The sequence below is a fragment of the Macrotis lagotis genome, chromosome 1 (assembly GCF_037893015.1).
Source record: "Macrotis lagotis isolate mMagLag1 chromosome 1, bilby.v1.9.chrom.fasta, whole genome shotgun sequence".
Lineage (NCBI taxonomy): Eukaryota > Metazoa > Chordata > Mammalia > Peramelemorphia > Peramelidae > Macrotis > Macrotis lagotis.
Genome location: NC_133658.1, coordinates 564,475,567 through 564,498,030, shown reverse-complemented (window position 1 = coordinate 564,498,030; position 22,464 = coordinate 564,475,567). Strand labels below are relative to the sequence as shown.

The window sequence follows — 22,464 nt, the reverse complement described above, 5'->3', positions numbered from 1 at the left end:
TTCTTCCCTCTATTCTATGTACTTTCATTTAATCACTCTAATATATCATTCAATGGAATTGGTCTCACAACAATGGTTTGATGGCACATAGATCTTTATTACTTTAGAAATAAAAGGGTTGAACTACTGAAGAGATGCTGAAAAAGGGGAAAAAACATCACTTGTACAAGAATATTCATAGCAGCCCTGTTTGTGGTGACAAAGAATTGGAAATCAAATAAATGTCCTTCAATTGGGGAATGGCTTAGCAAATTATTGTGGTTTTTGTATGTCATGAAACTATTGTTCTATTAGAAACCAGGAGGGATGGGCATTCAGGGAAGCCTGGAGGGATTTGCATGAACTGATGCTGAGTGAGATGAGCAGAACCAGAAAAACTCTGTACACCCTAACAGCAACATGAGGGTGATGATAAACCTTGATGGACTTGCTCATTCCATCAGGGCAACAATCAGGGACAATTTGGGGCTGTCTGCAATGGAAAATACCATTTGTATCCAGAGAAAGAACTGTGGAGTTTGAACAAAGACCAAGGACTATTACCTTAAATTTAGGGAAAAAAACTGATATCTTATTGTCTGATCTTGCTATCTCTTATACTTTATGTTTCTTCCTTAAGTGTATGATTTCTCTCTCACACATTCAATTTGGATCAATGTATACCATGGAAACAATGTAAAGACTGGCAAGTTGCCTTCTGTGGGGGGTGGGGGAAGTAAGATTAGGGGAAAAAATGTAAAACTCAAAATAAATAAAACCTTTAAAAAAAAGAAATAAAAGGGTTGAGATCAAATATATTAAAATGATTACCATGTAGGATGTTTGTCCATGTAGGATGACTTTTCTCAGATCTAAGCAGCCCTTAACTTGTCTATGGGTTTACCCCTTCCCAGACTTAAAAATTCCAGGGATATAATGCAAGTGCTTAGGCCCAGACTTTCATATAAGCCACTTTTATATGGAGCTGGCAGTTTCTCAAAGATATTCAACTCATGGTCTCCCAAAAGGTTAATGTCCAGTCAAAGTGAGGAGCTTGATTCCTGTGATGCTGATTCCTTCTCTGGATATTTTTCCATACATAACACTGCTCCTGATTGGGATCTCTGAATCCTGACTTTCTTCCTCTTTCTGTAATATCTGCTTCATTGTCAGAATAATGTAGTATCCTGATTCCTTTTGATCCATGTTTATTACTAGTAGAGTGTAGTTAAGAGTAGACTCAAGAAGGGAAGCTCCTTTTGTGCCTGCCATTCCTAATTTTCATCCTTAACATCTCCATTCACTACATTTTCCATCACTCAGGCCCCAGTCTGAGGGTTCTTTCTCCCTTGGCACCCAAAGCTTGATGGGCATACTCACTTCAAGAGCATTAAGGGTGGGGCTATCCCAAGATAGGGGGCCCATATTTTGTTTCCTACTCCTCCACCACTATTAAAGTTGAATGTCAATTTATTCAAATTTATTCAAAATAAAGTCAATTCAATTGTACAAATTTTACAAATTTGTACAAATAATACAAATATGTCAGGCATTTCTGATGGTGAGAGAAGCACTTTTCTCTTAAGAGATAAGAAATTTGATTTCTTTTGTGCTACATGGGTTCTATCTTTTCCTTTATGGGGTATATGTGTGTGTATGGGGCAGGGTGATGGTGAGGTAGGGAGGTATGAACCAAGACTGTGCTCAAAGTATTGGTGAATTTAATAATATATGAGAAGGTGAAAAGTCTATGTAACAGGTAAGAAAATGAACACTGTTATAGGGCAGATGCTAAGTACACAAGAACCAATTAAAGGATGAGGTGTTTTCATGCACTGAAAATAGTTTCTTAGTACAGCAAGATTCCATTTCCTTGGCAGTCAGTCACTTAGCCCCCTCACCAGTCCAGAATAGGAAGAAATGCAAATGCAACCTGAAAAGTCTCCTAACACAAACCATGTCTAAAATAGCCAAAACTGCTAAAGACACTAAGATTTCCAAAAAGGTGATATTATTAGTTTGTTTGCATGATTAGAAGAAAAGGAGCTTTCTCACTAGAAAAAAAGAAGAGGCAGCATTGCACTTAAAGGCCACTTACTAGCTTATGTGACACAGTAACCATGTGATTGACAAGTCATTGAACTTCTCTTAAGTATCAGTTTACTTATCTGCAAACTTAGAATAACATTTGTTCCAACTACCATACTTAATTGTTGAGAGGAAAGCAACTTGTGAGATGTTACCTATGTAGCAATGTGTAGCAAACATGTAAAATAAACTCCTTCACACTCATTCACAGGGAATTGCTTCTTGATAGAAAGGAATGTATAGAATGAGGAAAGAAGAGATAGACAATCAGCTGATCAGAGATCAAATAAGAGCCCTGAATGTTGAAATGGCCTCTACAGGGCACCATGTACACTGTGAGACTAGGACCAGGTAGATAAGTGGCATGCTACTATGGAATGGACATAGGATGTATAATCCAAGACTTGGATCTGAAAGCTAGAGATTTGTTAATGTCCACCTTTGGACAAGTCACTTAACCTCTGGACCTCAGTTTATTTGTAAAAGTGAGGGGATTAAGATCAATGACCTCTAAGTCCATTCAAGCTCTAAATTTATGATATTATGAGATTCAGTGAGTCTAAGCCTAAAAAATGGTCTTAGGCAAGAAAAATGGCACTTCAAATGAGATTAAGAGCAATGGGATTCAGAATGCTGATAAAAGAGAAGAAAGACATTCAGAACACAAATTAAACAAATACTCAGCCTCTCTTGGAGGATCTGGAGAAAGGCCAGATGACTCAGCATATGATTGTCTCTCCAAAGGAATAAAGAGAAATGCAGAGAACTACAGGCAGTAGAAGTAATCTTTACCTATCTCTTTGCTGATACTCAGTTATGTCAATGTTTTATGGAAAGAGAATTCACCCTGCCTTCTACCAAACCCAGGCTACTTGATATGCAACAGAAAGGAGAAGAAAATTTTTTTCTTATGATTGAAGGACTCACTTTTAATAGCCTAATTTGCATTTTTTGGTCCAGTTAAATAAAATCTCCTATTCTTCTGAGTACTTCCACAGGAGCTGAGGATCCTTCTGTGATGAAGCAAAATGAGTCACATATTGACATTTAAATATTTTCTTTGGGTGGGGAGATTAGCTATAAAGATTTTGTGGGAGAGCTAAGCCAAATATTGATGTTCAAAAGAGATTACGAGAAAGCTTTCCCATCTCACTCCCTAAATTATTTATGATTCTATCAAGCCAGAGGCTGTTGTCCAAATAACATACATGATAAATTCAAATAATGAAAATAAATAATTATTATTAATTGACTGTGATTATATTTGTCAAGCCTCATCATTGCTAGAAGTATAGGAAGAAGGCACAGGGAAAGGAAAGAGACAATACAAGAAACAAACAAAATAAGGAAAAAATAAGAGAATGCAAAAGGAAAGAGGGTAGTGATTGGAAGAAATGTCGATGGATCACAAGTGATAGTGGGGAGTGAGATATAAAGGGATTGAAAGTCACTGATAACAGGGAGAAGTGAAAATAAGGAACAGAAAAGAACATGCAGTACTCTGCTGAAGGCAGGCAAGTAATATAATAAAAAGTTTGAGGAGGTTTTGGTTAAATTCTACTCACTTCATTGTTTTCAAAGACTATTATGGTAGTCAGGTGATTCCAAGTTGGAATTATGGCAATCAGTACATCATAATAGTCTAGGGAGAAAAACATTCATTAATATAGAATATAAAAATCATATAATTTTAGAGTTGGAAGAGATGTTAAAGATCATCTAGTTCAATCTTCATTTTATTTTTTTATTTTTTATATTTTTTTCAAGGCAATGGGGTTAAGTGGCTTGCCCAAGGCCACATGGCTAGGTAATTATTAAGTGTCTGAGGTCAGATTTGAACCCAGGTACTCCTGACTCCAAGGCCCGTGCTCTATTCACTGTGCCACCTAGCAGCCCCTCAATCTTCATTTTAAAGAGGTGTAAACTGAGGATGAGAGAGACTATTTGTAATGCCTAAAGTCACATGTTATTACATGAAATCAATAACAATGACATTATAAATATAATCAACTATGAAAGACTTAGGAGCTCTGATCAAGACAATGAGCAACCATGATTCCAAAAGAGTCATGATAAAGTATGCTCTCCACCTCCTGATGGACACAGAATGCAAATTGAAACTGCTTTCTCTCTCTCTCTCTCTTTCTCTCTCTCTCTCTCTCTCTCTCTCTCTCTCTCTCTCTCTTATGATCTACCTTTTTCTAACCTACTTGATGTTCTTCATGTAAGACTCTCCAGATTGAACCTACAAAAAACCAAAGTGAAACAAGTTCTCAACTCAAGATAACATAGAGGAAGTTTATTTAAGCTGTGTCTCAAGTGGGTAAAAGGACAGTATAGCCCAGTAGAGGTGGGAGAGCTGGAAAGTCAGCAAGAGGCTCTTAGCCATCACACAGCTCAGGTCCAGCAATGCAGGTCTCAACACCAGCTTGGAAGACATTGAGCCCCAGAACATTGCTGCAACAGGCAGGACTGGGTTGGGCTACCTTAAAAGAGGGGGAAAACTGCTATCCAGTGAAGCATAGGCAACACCATAGGCAAGTGCTAAGCCAGTGACTAGACCCTGGACCCCCAGCACAAAAACTTGGGATTCTAATCCCCTGTACTCTAGGATCAGAGATCAACTATCAAAAAGAGCAAAAAAAAATGTTAATCATAGACAAACAGTGGCAAAACAGCTACATGTGAAACCTCAAAGAGGCTCATAAATTAGTCTCAAATCCAAAAACACCTCTTGGAAGAGCTCAAAGAAGAGAGGAATAAGAAAAATGGAGAAAAGAAATGAGACTCATGCAGGATAATTATGAAAAACTGACTGAAGCAAACAGTTACCTTTCTAAGTAAAATTGAACAAATGGGAAAGGAATATAATCCACCAAAAAATTGATCAACTAGAAAATGAATGTAACTCATTAAAAATAAAATTAACCAACTAACAAAGGAAAACAACTCATCTAAAAGTAATATTAACCAACTCAAAAGTTAACTGAAGAAAATAAAGCCCTAAAAATTAGAATTTGATGGATGGAAATAAATTACTATGAGACTCTGAGATTCCATCAAATAAAACCAAAAGGCTGAAAAAATAGAAGAAAATGTAACTCTTAGGAAAAACAATGGACCTGGAAAATAGATTCAGGAGAGAGAATTTACAAATTATCAGTCTAACTGAAAGCCACAATCAGAAAAAGAGCCTGGACAATATCTTTTAGGAAATGATCGTGGAAAACTGCCTTAATATTCCAGAACAAGAAGACAAAATGGTCCTTAAAAGGATCCATTGATCACCCCCAAAAAGAGATCACAGAATAAAAACTCCAAGGAATATTGTAGCCAAATTTCAGAATTCTCAGCTAAAGGAGAGAATACTGCAAGCAGTCAAAAAAAAAATGCAATTTAAATACCAGGGAACCACAGTTAGAATTATAGAGGACTTCTCAGTTTCAACATTAAAGGATAGGAAGGCTTGGAATATGATATTCCAGAGGCCAAAGGAGCTTGTATTACAATCAAGAATCAACTACCCTGAAAACAGAAAATTTGATCTTCAAATACAAGATTCAAGAGATGTATAAAAAAAGTTAAATGGGAAGGGGGCACAAAATGTTAGTCAATAATATTAAACTGTATACATCCCTACACAGGAGGAAAATATTTGTTACTCTTGAGAATTGCTTTTCTCTTAGGATAATTAAAATAAATTCACTTAGACAGAGGCTATGATATAAATTGGTCATGAAAGTGATGATGCTTTAACTCATTGAGGGTTGTATTTCTATTGGAATAGTAGTAGGGAGTGTATTTAGAGGGTAGAGGTATAAATGCATCATGAAATGATTTTGCTTTATATGATATTTTAACAATTGGGAAGTTAGAGGGAATATACTTAGAAAGAGGGTGTAATTATAAATGAATTAAAATTTTATGATATTTATAGCTCATAAGAATAGTATTTCTAATGGGGAATGTATTTGGACAAGGGTTATGGATATAAAGTGATTATGCTTATCAATCAATCAACCCTTGAAAATTTGTGGGTACAAGACAGATACAAACAATTAAGACAAAAGAAAGATTATACTGGGAGAAGACAAGGAATTAAAGGATGAATAACATCACATGAAGAGGCATAAAGGACCTATTAATAGTACAGGGAAAGTAGGGAGGGTGTGATCACTGAGTAAATCTTACTTTCAACATATTTGGCCAAAAGAAGGAATAACAAACATTCTCAATTGGGTTTAGAAATTTATCTTACCCTACAGGGAAGGGGGAAGGAAATGATAAAAAGGGGAGGGGGAAGTAAAAGTAAAGCTAAAGCCAAAGTTATAGTAAAAGTTAAAAAAAAACAGTAAAAGGGGAAAAAAAGAAGGAAAGGGAAGAGAACTGATAGAAGGGAGGGCTGATCAAGAAGCAGCAGGCAGAAGGAAAACGTTGGTGAAGAGGGATAAGGGGAAAGGAGAGAAAAGTACAAACTGGGGGAAGATAGGATAGAAGGAAATACAGAATTAGTAATCATAACTGTAAATATGAATTAGATAAGCTCTCCCATAAAACAGAAGTAGACAGCAGAGTAGATTAAAAAATAGAATCCTACAATAAGTAATTTACAAGAAACACATTTGAAGCAGAGAGATACACACAGGATAAAGATAAAAACTTGGAGCAGAATATATTATGCTTCAACTGAAATAAAAAAAGCAGGGATAGCAATCCTGATCTTAGACAAGCAAAAGCAAAAATAGATCTAATTAAAAGGGATAAGGAAGGAAATTACATTTTCTTAAAAGGCACCCTAGGCAATGAAGTAATATCAATATTAAACATATATATGCACCAAATGGGTATAGCATCCAAATTTGGAAACTAAATGAATAGTTACAGGGAGACATAGATAGCAAAACTATAATAGTAGGGAACCTCAAACTCCTTCTCTCAGAATTAAATAAATCTAACCAAAAATTATACAAGAAGGAAGTTAAGAGTGATAGAATTTTAGAAAAGTTTCTCTGGAGAAAGTTGAATGAAGGGAGAAAGCAATATATTTTCTTCTCTGTGGTATTTAGTAGCTACCAAAAAACTATGTATTGGGCATTAAAAACCTCATAATAAAATGCAGAGGGGCAGAAATATTAAATGCATCCTTTTCAGATCATGATACAATAAAAATTACATTTAATAAAGGGCCATGGAAAGATAAACTAAAAATTAAATGGAAACTAAATAACCCAATTTTAAAGAGTGAGTGGATCAAACAACAAATCATAGAAATAACCAACAATTTAATCTAAGACAATGACAATGTTGAGATATAATACCAAAACTTGTGGGATGCAGATAAAGCAGATATTAGGAGAAATTTTATATCTCTCCATGCTTATATGAATAAAAATAGAGAAACAGGAGATCAATATATTATGCATGCAACTAAAAAAACTAGAAAAAGAGCAAATTAGAAATTCTGAAAATCAAATGAGGAATTAATAAAATTGAAAGTAAGAAAATTATTGAACTAATGAATAAAACTAAGAGTTGGCTTTATGGGAAAAACAATAAAATAGATAAAGTGGTTAATATGATTTTTAAAAAAGAAGAAAACCAAATTATCAAAATGAAAAGGTGGAACTCACCAATTTTGAGGAGGAAATTAAAGCAATAACTCAGAGCCATTTCCCCCAAATTTTTCCCTATTTGGCCAACAAATCTGACAGAGTAAGTGAAATGGATGATTATTTACAAAAATATAAATTGCCCAGATTAACAAAAGACAAAATAAAATACTTAATATCCCCATTTTGGAAAAAGAAATGGAAGAAGCCAGCAGTAAAGTCCCTAAAAAATTCTCCAGGGCCAGATGGATTACAAATGAATTCTACCAAACATTTAATGAACAATTAATTCCAATTCTATGTAAACTATTTGAAAAAACAGATGGAGTTCTGCCAAATTCCTTTATGACACCAACACGATACTGATACATAAACCATGAAGAGCCAAAACAGACAAAGAAAATTATAGACCAATCTCCCTAATGAATATTAATGCAAAAATTTTAATAAAATTTTAGCAAAGACATTATAATGAGTTACTAAACCATGATCAGGTAGGAGTTTTTCCAGGCTTGCAGGGATGGTTCAATATTAGGAAAACAATCAGCATAATTGACCATATCAGCAAAACACTAACAAATTATATGATTATTTCAACAGATGCTCAAAAAGTCTTTGACAAACTATAGTACCCATTCCTAATGAAAACACTAGAGTACACAGAAATTAATGATCTTTTCCTTAAAAGAATAAGCAGTATCTACCTAAAACCATCAGTCAGCATTATTTGTAATAAAGATAAACTAGCAGCTTTTACAATAGGACCAGGAGTAAAACAAGGATACCCATTATCACCACTATTATTCAATATTGTATTAGAAATACAATTAGAACTTGTATTAGAAATGTTAGCTTTAGCAATAAGAAAAGAAAAAGAAATTGAGGGAATTAGAACAGGCAATGAGGAAACAAAACTTTCATTCTTTGTAGCTAATGTGATAGTATACTTAAGAGAACCCTAGAAAACTAACTACAAAAACTACTTGAAACAATTAACAACTTTAGCAAAATAGAATATAAAATAAATTCACATAAATCATCAGCATTTCTATATATGACCAACAAAATACAACAGTAAGAAATAGAAAGAGAAATCCCATTTAAAGTAACTGTAGACAAAATAAAATACTTGGTAGTTTACCTACCAGGACAAATCCCAAAACTATATAAACACAATTATAAAACACTTTTCACACAAATAAAATCATATCTAAATAAATGGATAAATGCTAATTGCTTATAGGTAGGCCAAGCTAATATAATAAAAATGACATTTTACCTAAATTAAATTACTTATTCAATGTCATATTACCATACTACCAAAAATCTATTTTATAAAGCTAGAAAAAAGTATCAAAAATCCATCTGGAGAAACAAAAGATCAATAATATTGAGAGAATTCTGGGGGAAAAATGTAAAGGAAAATGGCTTAGTTGTACAGACCTAAAAATCTTATAAAGCTGCAGCCATCAAAACTGAATGGTACTGGCTAAAAAAATAGAGAAGTGGACCAGTGGAATAGATTAGTACAAAACAAATAGTAGTAAATGATAATAGTAATCTACTCTTTGATAAACCCAAAGATTCTAGCTTCTGGGATCAGAACTACTTGATCAAAAACTGTTGGGAAAACTGGAAAATAATATGGCAAAAATTAGGCATAGATACACATCTAACACCACATACCAAGATAAGTTTGAAATGGATACAGGATTTAGACATAAAAGGTGATACTAGAGACCAATTAAGAAAACAAGAAATAATCTATCTGTTGGATTGATGGAGAGGGGAGAAGTTTTGACCAAACAAAAAATAAAAAAAATTATAAATTGCAAAATGGATGATTTTGACTACATTAAATTAAGAAGTTTTTATACAAATAAAACCAATGCAACCAAAATTAGAAGGAATGCAGAAAGTTGGGAAACAATTTTTGTAGCTTGTATTTCTGATAAAGGGCTCATTTCTAAAACATATGAAGAACTGAGTCAAATTTATAAGAATACAAATCATTCTCCAATTGATAAATGGTCAAAGGATATAGAATAGGTAGCTTTCAGACAAAGAAATTAAGGCTGTAGTCATCTGAAAAAATATTCTAAATCACCAGAGATTTGAGAAATGCAAATTAAAACAACTGTGAAGTATTACCTCATACCTATCAGATTGAATAAGATGACAAAAAAGAAAAATGATCAATATTGGAAAAGAATGTAGGGAAACTGAAACATTAATGCTTTGTTGAAGGTGTAACTGATCCAACCATTCTGAAGAACAATTTGGAACCCAAAGGGTAATAAAACTGTACATATCCTTTGATCCCACAATACTACTATTAGGTCAGTATCCTAAAGAGATCATTAAAAAGGGGAGAAGACTATGTATAAAAATATTTATAGCAGCTCTTTTTGTATGGCAAAGAATTGGAAATTTAGGGGATGACCATGAATTGAGGAATAGCTAAACATATTATATTACACAAATATGATGGAGTATTTTTGTTTAGTAAGAAATCACAAAAGGCCAGACTTTTAGAAAAACCTGGAAAGACTTGAATGAACTGATGCTGAGTGAAGTGAGCAGAACAGGAAAACATTGTACACATTAACAGCAACATTGTGAGATAGATCAACTATGATGGATACAACTTCTCTCAATAGTTCAGTGACTGGACTTCCAGCCAAGATGGTGGAGAGAAGACAGGCACAGTTCTAAAATCTCCTGATCTCTTCCCCATCTATCACATAAAACAAACCTCTTAAAAGAAATCCGAGCTCTCTCTCTAGGCGTCCTCGTGCGAGTGACATCGTTTTTAAACCCCAAGTGGCAATCCCTGAAGCACCTTTGAGATGCCCAGGGAAGACAGGGCTACCTGGAAATCCAATTATTTCCTCAAGATCATCCAACTTTTGGATGATTATCCAAAATGCTTCATTGTGGGAGCAGACAACATGGGCTCCAAGCAGATGCAGCATATCCGGATGTCCCTCCATGGGAAGGCCGTAGTGCTGATGGGAAAAAAACACTATGATGCGCAAAGCCATTCGTGGGCATCTGGAGAATAACCCTGCCCTGGAGAAACTGCTGCCTCATATCCAGGGGGATGTGTGTTTTGTGTTCACCAAGGAAGATCTGACTGAGATTAGGGATATACTTCTAGCCAATAAGGTACCAGCTGCTGCCCGTGCTGGTGCCATCGCCCCATGTGATGTCATGGTGCCAGCCCAGAACACTGGTCTGGGTCCTGAGAAGACTTCCTTCTTCCAAGCTCTGGGTATCACCACCAAGATTTCCAGGGGCACCATTGAAATTTTGAGTGATGTGCAGATGATTAAGACTGGAGACAAAGTGGGTGCCAGGGAGGCCACCTTGTTGAACAAGCTGAATATCTCCCGGTTTTCCTTTGGGCTGATCATTCAGCAGGTGTTTGACAATAGCAGCATCTATAACCCTGAAGTGCTGGACATCACAGAGGTGACCTTGCACCTTCACTTCTTAGAGGGTGTCTGTAATGTTGCCAGCGTCTGTCTGCAGATTGGCTACCCAACTGTTGCATCAGTGCCCCACTCTATCATCAATGGGTACAAGTGGGTCTTGGCTGTAGCTGTGGAGACTGAGTACAGTTTCCCGCTTGCTGAAAAGGTGAAGGCCTTTCTGGCTGACCCTTCAGCCTTTGCAGTGGCTGCCCCAGTGGCTGCAGCTCCAGCTGCTGCTGCACCAGCTGCTGCTGCTCCAGCCAAAGTAGAAGCAAAGGAAGAGTCGGAAGAGTCTGATGAAGACATGGGATTTGGTCTGTTTGATTTGTTTGGGATACAACTATTTTGCCAGGTTATTTGTGGAACAAAGAAATAAAAATGCTCATTATCTCTGAAAAAAAAAAGAAATCTGACCCACAAAACTCAGGAAGAAAAGCCAGGAGAAAGAACATCTACCTCAGGATTTGTCTACACTACCTCCTTAAAAAGGGTCACAGGAAAGAGACTGGAGGAGGGAGGGTATTGAATGGGGTAAATCTCATTACACTAAGAGGTACAAAAAACCTATGGTAATAGAGGGGAAGAAGGGAGCAGAGGAGAAACACCTGAATCTTCTCGTCAGACTTGGCTTAAAGTCAGCCTACACATACTCAGTTAACTTATACAACATCTAACCTTTTAAGTATTAAAAGGGGAAAAGGGGAGGGGGGGGACAGAGAAAGGGAAGGGGAGTGGGGGGGAAGGGGGAAATAACAAAAGAAAGGGAAGGGGAAAAGGGAATGGGGAAAGAAAAGGGAGGGTGTGATATAGGAGGGCAAACACACTGAAGGGAGTGGTATTCAGAAACAAAATACTGGGGAATATGGATAAAGGGGGGGGGGAAGGGGGGAAAATACAAACAGAGGGAAGATAGCACAGAGGCCAATAAAGAATTAGTAATCATAACCTTGAATGTGAATGGGATGAACTCTTCCTTAAAACATAAGCAAATAGCAGAGTGGATTAAAAACCAGAATCCTACAATATGCTGCTTACAAGAAACTCATTTGAAGCAGAGAGATACATATAGAGTTAAGGTAAAAGGTTGGAGCAAAATATATTTTGCTTCAGCTGAAGTAAAAAAAGCAGGGGTAGCAATCCTTATCTCAGACAAAGCAGCAGCAAAAATAGATAGTGTTAAAAGAGATAAGGAAGGAAACTTTATCCTCCTAAAAGGTACCATAGACAATAAAGTCATTTCAATATTGAATATATATGCACCCAGTGGGACAGCACCCAAATTCTTAGAGGAGAAACTGAAAGAAATACAGGAAGACATAGACAGCAAGACTCTACTAGTGGGAGAACTCAACCTCCCGCTATCAGATCTAGATAAATTGAATCATAAAATAAACAAGAAAGAAGTTAAGGAGGTAAATAGATTGTTAGAAAAATTAGATATAGTAGACTTATGGAGGAAACTGAATGGGGATAGAAAGGAATATACCTTTTTCTCTGCAGTACATAGAACTTATATAAAAATTGACCATGTATTAGGACATAAAAACCTAATGATCAACTGCAGAAATGCAGAAATAGTGAATACATCTTTCTTAGATCACAATGCAATAAAAGTCATATGCAATACTGGGCCAAGGAGATATAGACCCAGAACAAATTGGAAACTGAATAACCTCATTTTAAAAAATGAGTGGACTAAAAAACAAATTATAGAAAGAATTAACCATTTTATCCTAGATAATGATAATAATGAAACAATATACCACAACCTATGGGATTCATTCAAAGCAACTCTCAGGGGATATATTATAGCTCTAAATGCTTACATGAATAAATTGGAGAAAGTGGAAATCAATGAACTATACATGAAACTAAAAAAAATTAGAGAAAGAACAAATCAAAAATCCCCAATTAAATACCAAATTAGAAATTCTAAAAATTAAAGAAATTAATAAAATCAAAAGCAAAAAAAAAAAAACTATTGAATTAATGAATAAAACCAAAAGTTGGTATTATGAAAAAAACCCAATAAAATTGATAAAGCTCTGGTCAATTTGATTAAAAAAAAGAAAAAAGAAAACCAAATTTCTAGTATCATAAATGAAAAAGGTGAACTCACTACCAATGAGGAGGGAATTAAAGTAATAATTCGAAATTATTTTGCCCAACTCTATACCAATAAATTTGATAATCTAAGTGAAATGGATGAATATTTACAAAAATATAAGTTGCCCAGGTTAAATGAAGAAGAGATTAAATACCTAAACAACCCTATCTCAGAAAGAGAAATTCAACAAGCCATTGTTGAACTCCCTAAAAAAAAAAAATCTCCAGGGCCTGATGGATTCACAAGTGAATTCTACCAAACATTTAAGGAACAATTGGTTCCAATCCTATATAAACTCTTTGGAAAAATAGGGAAAGATGGAACTCTGCCTAACTCTTTCTATGAAACCAATATGGTGCTGTTACCTAAACCAGGAAGAGATAAAACAGAGAAAGAAAATTATAGACCTATTTCCCTGATGAATATAGATGCAAAAATCCTAAATAAAATCCTAGCAAAACGACTACAACAAGTCATCACTAGGATAATACATTATGATCAAGTAGGATTTATTCCAGGAATGCAGGGTTGTTTCAATATTAGGAAAACTGTTAGTATACTCAATTATATCAACAACAAACCTATCAGAAACCATATGATCATATCAATAGATGCTGAAAAAGCTTTTGACAAAATACAGCATCCATTCCTATTAAAAATACTAGAGAGTATAGGAAGAAGTGAACTGTTCCTTAAAATAATTAGCAGTATCTGTTTGAAACCATCAACAAGCATTATATTCAATGGGGAGAGACTAGAGGCATTCCCAATAAGATCAGGGGTGAAACAAGGGTGCCCTTTATCACCACTACTATTCAATATTGTATTAGAAATGTTAGCATCAGCAATTAGAGAAGAAAAAGAAATTAAAGGAATTAGAATTGGGAAGGAAGAGACAAAACTCTCACTCTTTGCAGATGACATGATGTCTACCTAGAGAATCCCAAGAAATCATCCAAAAAACTACTGGAAACAATTAGCAATTTTAGCAAAGTTGCAGGTTATAAAAAACCCTCATAAATCCTCAACTTTTCTATATATGTTTAGCAAGAAACAGCAGGAAGAGCTAGAAAGAGAAATCCCATTCAGAGTAACCTCAGACAATATAAAATATTTGAGAGTCTATTTGCCAAGACAGACTCAGAATTTTTTTTGAAAACAATTATAAAACACTTCTCACACCAATTAAATCAGATTTAAATAACTGGGCAAATGTCAACTGCTCATGGATAGGTAGAGCTAATATAATAAAAATTACAATTCTACCAAAACTAAACTGTTTAGTGCCCTACCAATCAAAATTCCAAAAAATTACTTTAACGATTAGAAAAAATTGTAAGTAAATTCATATGGAGAAATAAAAAGTCAAGAATTGCCAGGAGCTTAATGAAAAAAGTGCAAAAGAAGGTGGCTTAGCCCTACTTGATCTAAAATTATATTATAATTATCAGTCATCAAAACTGTTTGGTATTGGCTAAGAAATAAAGTGGTGGACCAGTGGAATAGACTAGGTGTAAAAGCAGGAGATGATTATAGTAATCTGCTGTTTGCTAAACCCAAAGAGTCTGGCCATTGGGATAAAAACTCCCTCTTTGATAAAAATTGCTGGGATAATTGGAAGTTAGTGGATGAAACTTAGATTAGACCAACACCTCACACCCTTTACCAAGATAAGTTCCAAATGGATACAGGTCATAGACATAAAAAACAATACTATAAGCAAATTAGAAGATCAAAGACTAGTCTACCTGTCAGATCTATGGAAAGGGGAGCAGTTTATGACTAAGGAAGAGTTGGAGAACATCACCAAAAACCAATTAGATGATTTCGATTACATTAAATTAAAAAGGTTTTGCACAGATAAAACCAATGTAATCAAGATCAAAAGAAAAGTAGTAAATTGGGAAACAATCTTTACAACTAATGATTCTGACAAAGGACTCATTTCTAAAATATACAGAGAACTGAGTCATATTTTTAAAACAAAAAGCCATTCCCCAATTGACAAATGGTCAAAGGATATGCAAAGGCAATCATTAGCCATATGAAAAAATGCTCTAAATCATTAATTATTAGAGAAATGCAAATTAAAACTTCTCTGAGGTACCACCTCATACCTCTCAGATTGGCCAATGTGACCAGGAAGTGTAATGATCATTGTTGAAGGGTTGTGGGGAATCTGGGACACTACTACACTGTTGGTGGAGCTGTGAACTCATCCAACCCTTCTGGAGAGCTATTTGGAGCTATGCACAAAAGGCAACAAAAATGTGCATACCCTTTGACCCAGCAATACCACTACTGGGTCTATACCCTGAAGAGATGATGAAAAAGGGTAAAAACATTACTTGTACAAAAATATTTATAGCAGCCCTGTTTGTGGTGGCAAAGAATTGGAAATCAAGTAAATGTCCTTCAATTGGGGAATGGCTTAGCAAACTGTGGTATATGTATGTCATGGAACACTATTGTTCTATTAGAAACCAGGAGGGATGGGATTTCATTGAAACCTGGAGGGATTGGCATGAACTGATGCTGAGTGAGATGAGAAGAACCAGAAAAACACTGTACACCCTAACAGCAACATGGGAGTGATGTTCAACCTTGAAGGACTTGCTCATTCCATCAATGCAACAATCAGGAACAATATTGGGCTGTCTGCCAAGAGAGTGCCATCTGTATCCAGATAAGGAGCTGTAGAGTTTGAACAAAGTGCAAGGACTATTCCCTTTAATTTAGGAAAAAAAAACCCAGATATCTTATTGTCTGATCTTGTTACCTCTTAGACTTCTCTTCTTTTCTTTAAGGATATGATTTCTCTCTTGTCACACCCAATTTGGATCAAGGTACAACATGGAAACAAAGTAAAGACTGACAGAGTGCTTTCCGTGGGGGGGGGGGGAAGAAGCAAGATTGGGGGGGAAATTGTAAAACTGATAATACCTTTAATAAAAATAAATTTAAAAAAATAGTTCAGTGATCAACAACACCCCTGAGAGACCTGCTATGGACAATAACATCCATATCCAGAAAAAACCAAAAATCATGGAGTCTGAATGCAGAGCAAAGGATACTATGTTTACTTTTTAAATTTTCTTTTGTTTTTTCTTTCTTTCTTATGTCCCCTTCCCTTAGTTGTAATTCTTCTTTTACAACATGACTAATACGGAAATATGCTAAACACAATTGTATAGGTACAACTTTTACCAAATTGTTTACTGCCATGGGGAGGGGGGGGAGAGAAAGATAGGAGAAAAATGTAGAACTTAAAACTTGCGAATGAATAAATGTTGAAAACTACCTTTTCAGGTAATTGAAAAATAAAATTAAAAATTGTAAAAAAAAATTCTCTATCTCTTCATTATGCATTTGCAATGATAATGATAATGAGGTTAATACAAACAGTGCTAGAACTAGCTCATTGTTTGGGAGGTGCTGAAGGAAAGTGTGGGAAAGAAGAGATAAGAGGCAGTTTACTGAATTAAAGATCTTCATAGTTGTGCTGACCTAATTCTTCTATGCCTGCAAACCCTGGACATCATACCAGTACCTTGCCAGAAAACAGAATCGCTTCCATTTGAATTGTCTTAGGAAAATTCTTATGATCATCTAACAGGTTAAGATACCAACTATGAGATCATTTCTTGGACTAAACTGTCTAGCATTCAAAGTCTACTGCAGAGAACACAACTACGATGGGCTGGACACATTATTTGAATGTCAAACATATGCTTGCCTAAAGACAATGGAGAACTTATATAGAGCAAAGGCTCATAAATTGGTCAGAAAAAGCAAAAATAAGAATACTCACTTAAGGTGTCTTTTAAGAACTTTGGAATTGATTACATGACATGGGAGATACTAGCACAGAACCATGCAGAATGATGTGCCCCTCACTAGAGAAGGTGTTATGCTCTTATGAGCAAAGCAAAATTGAAGGAGCTTAAAACAAAGCAAAAATGCACAAATTTAGAGAATTCATCCCAAATCTTCACATGGACCATTTGAGCCTAGCCTGTGGTAGAGCATTCGGAATTCATACTCTGATCAGTCACAGTCAGATACACTGTTAATATAGTGATATCATTTTGGTCTTCTTCAAGAATGAAAGATAATAACCTCCCTACCCTTTAAGACTTGAATTAAATTTTGAATCCCATCTTTAATAGAAAGCCTTTCTTTTTTTAAAAAAATTATTTATTTTTGAATTTTACAATTTTTCCCCAAATCTCACTTCCCTCCCCCACCCCTCACAAAAGGCAGTCTGTTAGTCTTTACATTGTTTCCATGCTATACAATGATCTAAATTGAATGTGTTGAGAGAGAAATATAACCTTAAGAAAAAAAATATAAGGGTTAGCAAGATTACATAATAAGATAATGTGTTTTTTTTTTTAATTAAAGGTAGTAGTCTTTGGTCTTTGTTCAAACTCCACAATTCTTTCTCTGGATATAGATGGAATTCTTCATCACAGATACCCTAAAATTGTCCCTGATTGTTTCACTTAAGGTTGATCATCACCCCCATGTTGCTGTTAGGATGTACAATGTTCTTCTGGTTCTCTCATCTCGCTCAGCATCAGTTCATGCAAATCCTTCCAGGCTTCTCTGAATTCCCATCCCTCCTGGTTTCTAATAGAACAATAGTGTTCCATGACATACATATACCACAATTTGTTCAGCCATTCCCCAATTGACAGACATTCACTCAATTTCCAATTCTTTGCCACCACAAACAGAACTGTTAGAAAGCCTTTCTTGATTTCTTTTCTGCTGAGATTGTCATTCAAATATTTACACTAAATTTCTTGTATAAATGTAATTATTTACATGTGCTCTTCTCCATTAGAACACGAGCTCCTATGAATTGGTACAACATTTTAGAAAGCAATTTGGAATTATGCAAATACAGTGACTAAGATGTCTCCACCCTTTGACTCAGAGATTCTACTACTGAGAATAAAGCCCTATATAAACCAAAATATTTGTTGGTAGCATGTTTTATGATAGTAAAGAGTTAGAGACAATGTAGAAGGCCATTGATTGAATGACTAAATTGTGATACAGAAATATAATAGAATATTATTGTTCTATAAGAAATAGTGAATATGATTAATTCAGAGAAGCATGTAAATATCAACATAAATTGAAGCCGAGTGAAAATGAGTCAAAAAAAGCAACAAACACCAATAACAAGATAAATGAAAATAATCATTTAACACAAAAAATCAAAAGTGAATATTGCAAAACTATAAAGAGCAAGTGTGGTTTGAAAGATATGAGAAGGCACACTCAACTTTCTCCTTCACAGAAGTGGAAGGGCATAATGTATATATTCTCAGAGTTGTTTTATTATTGTTGCAATCAGTTATATTGATTCTTTTCTTTTTTTTTTTGTCTTTGTTATATGGGGTTGCCCTCTGAGAAGGAATGCTGAGGGAAACCATGAAGCTATAAAAAACAAAAGAAATCAATAAAAATTAATTATTTCAAAATGTTTTTAAAAAAGAATATGAACTTCTTGAGAACAGAGATAACAGTTTTGCCTTTTATTTCATTTCTTAGTACTATGCCTGAAACATAAGAATCTCTTAATGTTTGTTGACTGACTCCTGCACCAAAAGAAGTAATTACTATGAAGAGTTCAGAGAAATGGGGAGATTTATATGAATGGAGCCCAATGTGGGGACCAATCTTTAAAAAAAATTTTTTTTCTATTTATTTAAGGCAATGAGGTTAAGTGACTTGCCCAAGGTCATACAGCTAAGCAATTATTATGTGTGTGAGGCCAAATTTGAACTCAGGTCCCCCTGACTCCAGGGCCAGTGCTCTTTTACTGCTCCACCTAGCATACCAATCTTAACTCCATTGGAAAGGTGTTTGGATTCTATGGGTGTGAAAGTTTGTGCAAGCTATCAGTCATCTGATGTCATGTATGCTTTGCTTAACTTTTTCTTTTTTTCAGGGGAAGATTCATTGAGAATTGAGAGGAAATAAAAGGGATTACGTAGAAATAACTGTGATGTAAAAAAAAGGCATCACTTAAACATTTTTTATAAATGAGGGAGTGGGATTGAATTTCAAATAAAGCATTTTTAAAGAAAAAAATTAAGGCTAACTGTAAAAGAAAATAACTTTCCCCATTAAAAGATGGAACAATAAATTCTGGTCATTATCAATATATAACACCATGGTTCAGCAAGAATGTATGGTCAAATGTTTTGTAGATGACAAAATCAAATCCAGGTGTTAATCACTGATGTACTTTGTATATAGTTAAATTAGAGTATATTACTTATATTTATTTTATATGAAAATTTCTTAATGAAAAAAAATCAGAGAATGCTCTTAAATGTGCCTCAATACTAAATGAAAAGGCTAAAGTCTTTCCAAGTCAGGTGTATTTTCTAAGCCACATATATTTTTCAAAAGGTTGTTTTAGTCCCTCAAAGTAAATATGATTAGAAAGTTAGAGATATCTGTTGAAAAATATTCAGTAAACCCTGATAGCACAGCACAATTTTGTGCCATTTACAGCAATGTGAATATATTCTAAAGCTAAAACTATGAAACAGAGTTACATTGACAGTGATTTTCAAATACTGTCCTGGTAACAATCAGTGAATCAAGTTCCCCTAGATTTAAGGATCTTAACAAGCTGACTTTTCTGATAAACTAATTTTATAAGCATCTATAAGTCTATGGTAACTAAATAATTAGGATTTTCTAAGGCATGACACATTTACCTATAGGATTCAAAGATGACCAAGTTTTTAAAATAATTAGTCCTAATAGATTTAGACATATAGAGAAGAAACATTTCAGAATCACAGTTTTATTTGAATATACTATAAGTTTTATCTTACTACATACATAATTGGATTTTTAAAATCATTTTTCTGACTAATATTACCTCATTATTTCAAACCAGACTCAAGTGGTACTCAAAACATGGAAATGTTTTTTCCGAAGAGATTTCATGAAAAACTGAAAAATATAAGTTCTATGCATGATTTTTTACTCTGATGGAAAATAAGAGGCAAAAATTACTTATGTCTCAAATGCTAATAGAGGTATAGATAACTGTGTTTGATATTATGTTTGCAGAAATGTCTTCCTTTGATGAAGAATGCATAGGCCTTGATTCAAAACTGATCCCAGATACAGTAATACACCACAATAATTGGTATGCTCAACATCCTATCAGACAACTCATTGTAGATGAAACAGAAGAATGAGTTGAAGCTGACAAAGAGACTAAGTAGCTGATATTATTTTGAATAATACTGGCATGTCAAAAGGATATTAATGATATTTCTACAGAACATATTTTTTGAGCTCTACTTACTGTATTTTAAGGAGACTGACAAGTAGAAATGTATCCAGGGGAGTATGATTTGGATAGTGAAGAGACCAGAGATTATGCTATACCTGGAGGATTTAGTGAGGCATATATACCTATTTGCTATTATGTGGAAGAGAGATTAGATTGGCTCCTTTAAGGCAGAACTAGGAAATTAAAGAGTCAAGTTCAATCAGAAGTAGAGTAGGCCATCTCAAAAGGTATTAGTGTATCTACTGAAGTTCTTTATGAATCAGGATGAGTGGGGGTGGGGTGGGGGGAGAGTTGTAGAGGCAAAGATCATAAGAATGAAGATTTGATTTGGAAGATTATTTGAGATCATCTAGTTCAACTCCATCAATTTAAAGATATGATAACTTAAGACCCAGAATGATATGATGTGGAGGGGATTTTTTTCCAGTCAACATTTTTTTTTAGGTTTTTGCAAGGCAAATGGGGTTAAGTGGCTTGCCCAAGGCCACACAGCTAGGTAATTATTAAGTGTCTGAGACCGGATTTGAACCCAGGTACTCCTGACTCCAGGGCTGGTGCTTTATCCACTACGCCACCTAGCTGCCCCTCCAGTCAACATTTAAACTACATGACCCCCTGAGGATATGTCCAAATCTGTGAAGAGTAAGGAACATATTATAGGAGATGACAAAACTATCTGACTGAGGGCTGTTTCAATCTATTTATCAATAGTAATTCAGTAGAGAGAAAATCATGTAAAACTTTCCTCCGGATTATAAAACAAAGCATCCTTTATGAGAAAAAGCAAACTGATATCAAGAATATTTTTTCAAGCTCTAAATATCTCCTAGGGACCATTCAATCCTACATCTCAAACAATTTACAACTATACCTTACCTTGCATTCAAATCATAAATCCCTGCCTTAGTAAACAGAATATGCTTAACATAATTTAATGTTTCCTTTGATTACCCAAGGTCATTATCTATGAGAATGAATTACTTTACCTTGTGTAGAAAGTCAACCAAGGCCACAAGGATAGCTAAATGGCAGAACCAGGATTTGAAAGTGGGCTTCTGACTGAAAATCTACTGCTCTTTCCATAACAATTTTGACTTCCCAGGTGCAAAATTGATTTTAGAGATTTCTGTGACCAACCCTAATTTCACCTGTCATTGTTGAGACACTTTCAATTCTCTCTCTATCCTTTCCGAGGCCTGAAGTAACTAGGGGTTGATCACTTCCCATCTTCTTGCCCCTCCCAGCCTCACCTCTAACATTCTTTCTGGGCTATCCTGGTAAAGATTTTCCTGCTTCCCTCCTCCAAATCCTCTTGGTGGGGGGAGGTTACTAGGGACTTCCAAGGCCTGGCTGCAACCCCTGGGCTTCAGGGGCAGTGGTCCAAAGCAGCAGGTTCTCCTTCACTCTCCCCAGACCTAGACCCTCTCCTCTCCCTTCCAGCCAGGGTCGGTTATCCCAGCTCCCTTTGATCCAGACATACCTTGGCTTGTCCATCTACACTTTGGGTTCAGAGGACACAAGGACTCCCGGAGAGTACACAGCCTTTAAGTGGGGCAGCCCTGGACCTTGGTCCATTTCCTGTTCCTGTGGGGGTGGTGCTGGGGGTCCCTACGGTACCCAGGATGGTTCAAGTTTCTTCTCCACCTCATCTCATAGGGGTTCCATGAGAACCACAGCAAGGCTCTAGGTCAGGAATAGTGGGAATTTTTGGTTTGAAGGCCAGAAGGTAGGGGAGGAAGTAAGAGGGAGAATAAACCGTGGGGCTTACAGAAGAAAACAGAAGTAGTTGACACTGCTCAGATACAAGCAGCTTTACCAGTTCTGACCAAGGAAAAATGGGATCATTGAGAGCTGGAAGGAACCTTGGAC

The 22,464-nt window shown here is 35.4% G+C and overlaps 1 protein-coding gene and 1 pseudogene across 1 annotated transcript in view; one reads left to right on the top strand and one right to left on the bottom strand.

Annotated features, from left to right (window-relative positions):
* SIDT1 (SID1 transmembrane family member 1) overlaps positions 1 to 22,132 on the bottom strand; it is a 214,118-nt gene extending 191,986 nt beyond the window's left edge. Inside the window, exon 1 of the mRNA XM_074214532.1 lies at positions 22,076 to 22,132. The gene's annotated coding sequence lies outside the window, so the exon portion shown is untranslated. The remainder of the gene's footprint in view (positions 1 to 22,075) is intronic.
* On the top strand, positions 10,473 to 11,528 carry LOC141505439 (large ribosomal subunit protein uL10 pseudogene; annotated as a pseudogene).
* Positions 22,133 to 22,464: the final 332 nt, after the last annotated feature.